This window comes from Schistocerca piceifrons, chromosome 6 (genome assembly GCF_021461385.2).
Source record: "Schistocerca piceifrons isolate TAMUIC-IGC-003096 chromosome 6, iqSchPice1.1, whole genome shotgun sequence".
Lineage (NCBI taxonomy): Eukaryota > Metazoa > Arthropoda > Insecta > Orthoptera > Acrididae > Schistocerca > Schistocerca piceifrons.
This window is the reverse complement of record NC_060143.1, coordinates 497,139,200-497,146,358: the sequence shown is the minus strand read 5'-3', so window position 1 is coordinate 497,146,358 and position 7,159 is coordinate 497,139,200. Positions and strand designations below refer to the sequence as shown.

At 43.2% G+C, this 7,159-nt stretch overlaps 1 non-coding gene across 1 annotated transcript; it reads right to left on the bottom strand.

Moving 5' to 3' along the window:
* Positions 1–6,751: 6,751 nt before the first annotated feature.
* On the bottom strand, positions 6,752–6,826 carry Trnas-cga. Its single transcript has one exon. It is a non-coding gene; the product is annotated as a tRNA-Ser (tRNA).
* Positions 6,827–7,159: the final 333 nt, after the last annotated feature.

Genomic DNA, 7,159 nt, shown 5'->3' with positions numbered 1-7,159 from the left:
CCACACCTACTACAGTAGTACAAGTTTATATGCCAACTAGCTCTGCAGATGACGAAGAAATTGAAGAAATGCATGATGAAATAAAAGAAATTATTCAGATAAGGGAGACGAAAATTTAATAGTCATGGGTGACTGGAATTCGAGTGTAGGAAAAGGGAGAGAAGGAAACGTAGTAGGTGAATATGGATTGGGGCTAAGAAATGAAAGAGGAAGCCGCCTGATAGAATTTTGCACAGAGCACAACTTAATCATGGCTAACACTTGGTTTAAGAATCATGATAGAAGGTTGTATACATGGAAGAACCCTGGAGATACTAAAAGGTATCAGATAGATTATATAATGGTAAGACAGAGATTTAGGAACCAGGTTTTAAATTGTAAGACGTTTCCAGGGGCAGATGTGGACTCTGACTACAATCTATTGGTTATGACCTGTAGATTAAAACTGAAGAAACTGCAAAAAGGTGGGAATTTAAGGAGATGGGACCTGGATAAACTGAAAGAACCGGAGGTTGTACAGAGTTTCAGGGAGAGCATAAGGGAATAATTGATAGGAATGGGGGAAAGAAATACAGTAAAAGAAGAATGGATAGATCTGAGGGATGAAGTAGTGAAGGCAGCAGACGATCAAGTAGGTAAAAAGAAGAGGGTTAGTAGAAATCCTTGGGTAACAGAAGAAATATTGAATTTAATTGATGAAAGGAGAAAATATAAAAATGCAGTAAATGAAGCAGGCAAAAAGGAATACAAACGTCTCAAAAATGAGATCGACAGGAAGTGCAAAATGGCTAAGCAGGGATGGCTAGAGGACAAATGTAAGGATGTAGAGGCTTATCTCACTAGGGGTAAGATAGATACTGCCTACAGGAAAATTAAAGAGACCTTTGGAGATAAGAGAACCACATGTATGAACATCAAGAGCTCAGATGGAAACCCAGTTCTAAGCAAAGAAGGGAAAGCAGAAAGGTGGAAGGAGTATATAGAGGGTCTATACAAGGGCGATGCACTTGAGGACAATATTATGGAAATGGAAGAGGATGTAGATGAAGATGAAATGGGAGATACGATACTGCGTGAAGAGTTTGACAGAGCACTGAAGGACCTGAGTGGAAACAAGGCCCCCGGAGTAGACAACATCCCATTGGAACTACTGACGGCCTTGGGAGAGCCAGTCCTGACAAAACTCTACCATCTGGTGAGCAAGATGTATGAAACACGCGAAATACCCTCAGACTTCAAGAAGAATATAATAATTCCAATCCCAAACAAAGCAGGTGTTGACAGATGTGAAAATTACCGAACAATCAGTTTAATAAGCCACAGCTGCAAAGTACTAATACGAATTCTTTACAGACGAATGGAAAAACTAGTAGAAGCCGACCTCGGGGAAGATCAGTTTGGATTCCGTAGAAATACTGGAACACGTGAGGCAATACTGACCTTACGACTTATCTTAGAAGAAAGATTAAGGAAAGGCAAACCTACGTTTCTAGCATTTGTAGACTTAGAGAAAGCTTTTGACAATGCCGACTGGAATACTCTCTTTCAAATTCTAAAGGTGGCAGGGGTAAAATACAGGGAGCGAAAGGCTATTTACAACTTGTACAGAAACCAGATGGCAGTTATAAGAGTTGAGGGACATGAAAGGGAAGCAGTGGTTGGGAAGGGAGTAAGGCAGGGCTGTAGCCTCTCCCCGATGTTATTCAATCTGTATATTGAGCAAGCAGTAAAGGAAACAAAAGAAAAATTTGGAGTAGGTATTAAAATCCATGGAGAAGAAATAAAAACTTTGAGGTTCGCCGATGACATTGTAATTCTGGCAGAGACAGCAAAGGACTTGGAAGAGCAGTTGAACGGAATGGATGGTGTCTTGAAGGGAGGATATAAGATGAACATCAACAAAAGCAAAACGAGGATAATGGAATGTAGTCGAGTTAAGTCGGGTGATGCTGAGGGTATTAGATTAGGAAATGAGACACTTAAAGTAGTAAAGGAGTTTTGCTATTTGGGGAGCAAAATAACTGATGATGGACGAAGTAGAGAGGATATAAAATGTAGACTGGCAATGGCAAGAAAAGCGTTTCTGAAGAAGAGAAATTTGTTAACATCGAGTACAGATTTAAGTGTCAGGAAGTTATTTCTGAAAGTATTTGTGTGGAGTGTAGCCATGTATGGAAGTGAAACATGGACGGTAAATAGTTTGGACAAGAAGAGAATAGAAGCTTTTGAAATGTGGTGCTACAGAAGAATGCTGAAGATTAGATGGGTAGATCACATAACTAATGAGGAAGTATTGAATAGGATTGGGGAGAAGAGAAGTTTGTGGCACAACTTGACCAGAAGAAGGGATCGGTTGGTAGGACATGTTCTGAGGCATCAAGGGATCACCAATTTAGTATTGGAGGGCAGCGTGGAGGGTAAAAATCATAGGGGGAGACCAAGAGATGAATACACTAAGCAGATTCAGAAGGATGTAGGTTGCAGTAGGTACTGGGAGATGAAGAAGCTTGCACAGGATAGAGTAGCATGGAGAGCTGCATCAAACCAGTCTCAGGGCTGAAGACCACCACAACAACAACAGTCCTATTACACGATCCTGATCACACGGGGTGTAGAAAGTGGCGTCTTTGTCGCCTGAAAGGCATTCTTGACTAGCGTACACCCACCATGTCCAATTTCAAAGATAACTAATGTTCACGCCCGTTACCCCGTGTATTTGTCATTAATGTGAACCTGATTTGCATGCTGATAGCGGAGCTATTGCCGCCACTGTGACTGACGCGAAATCGAATGGACATCATCTTCCAGATGCGGAAATACGCCTACCAACTCTCGGTTATGTCGCACAACCCTTTCTTCACGTTGCGATTTTGTTTCCTCAACACGTTGTACAGCGCATGGCGTTGTACAGCGCAGTCTACAGGCCTCTATATGTGCCCATGACACCTTCTCTTTTATATATACTGGGTGTAAATTTTAAGTTGACAAACCAGAATAACTCAAAAAATAAGCTTCACACGAAAAAATGTGTAGAATCCAAAGTTGGTTATTTTCGAGGGGGACATCTGCTGGTGCTAAACTTAGCCCGCCACTCCAGCCCCGTGGGTGTGGGGCAGGAGGCAACTTTAAAATTTCTAATGGGAACCCCCATTTTTTATTGCAGAATCAGATTCTACATACAAAACTAAGTACGTTCTGTCTTAAACATTTATTTTGTTTCTTGGTAGTTGGCACTGTAATTCAAGCAAACCCATGTTCCCAATTTTGCGTAGAAAATGGTTATGGATAAATAAAAAATACTTATTTACTTCGTAAATTTTGATTCGCTGCAACTAAAACTCTCCCTTTCTCCCCATAGGCTGGGGTATGAAGAAGGGACTTATAGTTTTACAAATGTTGACCCAAATATTAATTTTTTCCACAGATTCGGATAAGGTTTGCTTGTTTCGTGGTCATGAGGCCACGCAGATTTTAATTATCTACGAATCATGTGACTAGCTAACTAACTAACCAAACATCCAACTTACTAATGAGTGAATTCATTAACTAATAGAGTAAAGAAAGTAAAAGACTAACTGAGGAAAAGACTAACCCACTCGCCTAACTAAAGATGAACGTATTTCCATTTAAAATTTGGTGGTCCGGAAGAGGTACAACTGATTTCATTTTATAGTTGATTATTTGCAAATATTTTTTATTTATCCGTGACAATTTTCCACACAAAAATGAAGACATGGATTTTCTTGAATTACAGCGCCAACTACCAAGAATGAAGACAAATGTTTAAGACAAAATTTATGTAGTTTTTTTTAATGTCGAATCTGATTCTGCAATAAAAATTGGGGGTTCCCATTTGAAATTTTAAAGTTGCCTCCCGCCCCACCCCCTGGGGGCTGTGGTGGTGGTCTAAGTTTAGCACCAGCAGATGTCACCCTCGAAAATAATCAACACTGAATTCTACACATTTTTCCGCGTGAAGCTTATTTTTCGAGTTATTCTTGTTTGTCAACTTAAAATTTACACCCTGTATAAGATAAGGCACCCTAGGGCATATAATGGTGATGGATTCACAATATGCTCTCTCTCCTCTTAGAATGCAGTTTCTCTAAGCTTACCCAACTGGGTTTCAGAAGGACAATGCCGTCCTCTTTCAAAGAATTCCTGTTCGTGGATGAACGATAACCAGTAATCTCCACCAGAATCATGTTACTGACAAATATTGTCTCCAAACCTAGACGTTTTTGATCACTTTAAGATAGATGACTGCATCTCCAGATACACTTATGAAAATGAAATGCATTCATATGAAGATTACCTCATGTGTTTTGCAGGAGCATTCTACAAATACATATCTAAAGCCTGCAATTCAGTTTCTTAAAGCATGAAGACATGACAGCATGAGCGTAGCGCTCTTCTTAAATATATAGCGTCATTAATATTATTCAGAAGCAGCTACAGCTGTAAAATCAAAAACCGAAGCTTAGGATATGAGTTTTGCAAGCAAGATCGGAGGAGGAAAATATATTTTCTCAGCACTAACATTACTGCAGAAAGCAAATACAGGGTGCATCAGACTTCGATTCAGATCTCCTCAGACTGCTTGGGGCAGCAGAATCAGGAATAAGAAATTGTGTACATCATGACCACTGGTCTAAATAAGAATTATTAAAATAAAAATAAACTTTTAATACACCATTTTATATCGGTCAAAAAAGTATAAAATAATTTCTCCCAGACCCATTCACATGCCTGACCCCAAACATATAATACTGATAATTTGTGATTATAGATTTTTTAATAAGTGCGCAAATACACTCCTGGAAATGGAAAAAAGAACACATTGACACCCGTGTGTCAGACCCACCATACTTGCTCCGGACACTGCGAGAGGGCTGTACAAGCAATGATCACACGCACGGCACAGCGGACACACCAGGAACCGCGGTGTTGGCCGTCGAATGGCGCTAGCTGCGCAGCGTTTGTGCACCGCCGCCGTCAGTGTCAGCCAGTTTGCCGTGGCATACGGAGCTCCATCGCAGTCTTTAACACTGGTAGCATGCCGCGACAGCGTGGACGTGAACCGTATGTGCAGTTGACGGACTTTGAGCGAGGGCGTATAGTGGGCATGCGGGGGGCCGGGTGGACGTACCGCCGAATTGCTCAACACGTGGGGCGTGAGGTCTCCACAGTACATCGATGTTGTCGCCAGTGGTCGGCGGAAGGTGCACGTGCCCGTCGACATGGGACCGGACCGAAGCGACGCACGGATGCACGCCAAGACCGTAGGATCCTACGCAGTGCCGTAGGGGACCGCACCGCCACTTCACAGCAAATTAGGGACACTGTTACTCCTGGGGTATCGGCGAGGACCATTCGCAACCGTCTCCATGAAGCTGGGCTATGGTCCCGCACACCGTTAGGCCGTCTTCCGCTCACGCCCCAACATCGTGCAGCCCGCCTCCAGTGGTGTCGCGACAGGCGTGAATGGAGGGACGAATGGAGACGTGTCGTCTTCAGCGATGAGATTCGCTTCTGCCTTGGTGCCAATGATGGTCGTATGCGTGTTTGGCGCCGTGCAGGTGAGCGCCACAATCAGGACTGCATACGACCGAGGCACACAGGGCCAACACCCGGCATCATTGTGTGGGGAGCGATCTCCTACACTGGCCGTACACCACTGGTGATCGTCGAGGGGACACTGAATAGTGCACGGAACATCCAAACCGTCCTCGAACCCATCGTTCTACCATTCCTAGACCGGCAAGGGAACTTGCTGTTCCAACAGGACAATGCACGTCCGCATGTATCCCGTGCCACCCAACGTGTTCTAGAAGGTGTAAGTCAACTACCCTGGCCAGCAAGATCTCCGGATCTGTCCCCCATTGAGCATGTTTAGGACTGGATGAAGCGTCGTCTCACGCGGTCTGCACGTCCAGCACGAACGCTGTTCCAACTGAGGCGCCAGGTGGAAATGGCATGGCAAGCCGTTCCACAGGACTACATCCAGCATCTCTACGATCGTCTCCATGGGAGAATAGCAGCCTGCATTGCTGCGAAAGGTGGATATACACTGTACCAGTGCCGACATTGTGCATGCTCTGTTGCCTGTGTCTATGTGCCTGTGGTTCTGTCAGTGTGATCATGTGATGTATCTGACCCCAGGAATGTGTCAATAAAGTTTCCCCTTCCTGGGACAATGAATTCACGGTGTTCTTATTTCAATTTCCAGGAGTGTACTTTCAAGATTCGAAACGAAAAGCTTCGGGTCCATGCAACAGAAAATAGTAAGGAGATGTATGGTAAGGAGGTGAATAGTAAAGAGGTGAAATATTTACGTATAAATTACGTATTGAATGCGCCCCACCGTTTTTCGTTTTGAATCTTAAAGCATTTTCATAGGTATGAAAAACTGACAGCTACAGATGTTCTGTTCTTTCTGTTTGGGGGTAGGATAAATTATTTTATACTTTGTAGCCAAATTTTTCTTAAAAAAATATTAAAAATTAATTTTTATTTGAATAATTATTTTCTGCGTTTTAGTCTTGTGTGTGTGAAATTTTTCAATCGATTTCAAACATTTTGATGAGACTGCAACAGGGACTTGTATAAGTTTCAAGTTTATTTCAGTTTCTCTTCACCAGAGTCAACCAATATATTGCTTCCTTCTGTATACATCACGCGAATAGAATGAGATTTTCACTCTGCAGCGGAGTGTGCGCTGATATGAAACTTCCTGGCAGATTAAAACTGTATGCCCGACCGAGACTCGAACTCGGGACCTTTGCCTTTCGCAGGCAAGTGCTCTACCAACTGAGCTACCGAAGCACGACTCACGTCCGGTACTCACAGCTTTACTTCTGCCAGTACCTCGTCTCCTACCTTCCAAACTTTGCAGAAGCTCTCCTGCGAACCTTGCAGGCAAAGGTCCCGAGTTCGAGTCTCGGTCGGGCACACAGTTTTAATCTGCCAGGAAGTTTCATATCAGCGCACACTCCGCTGCAGAGTGAAAATCTCATTCTGGAAACATCCCCCAGGCTGTGGCTAAGCCATGTCTCCGCAATATCCTTTCTTTGAGGAGTGCTAGTTCTGCAAGGTTCGCAGGAGAGCTTCTGTAAAGTTTGGAAGGTAGGAGACGAGGTACTGGCAGAAGTAAAGCTGT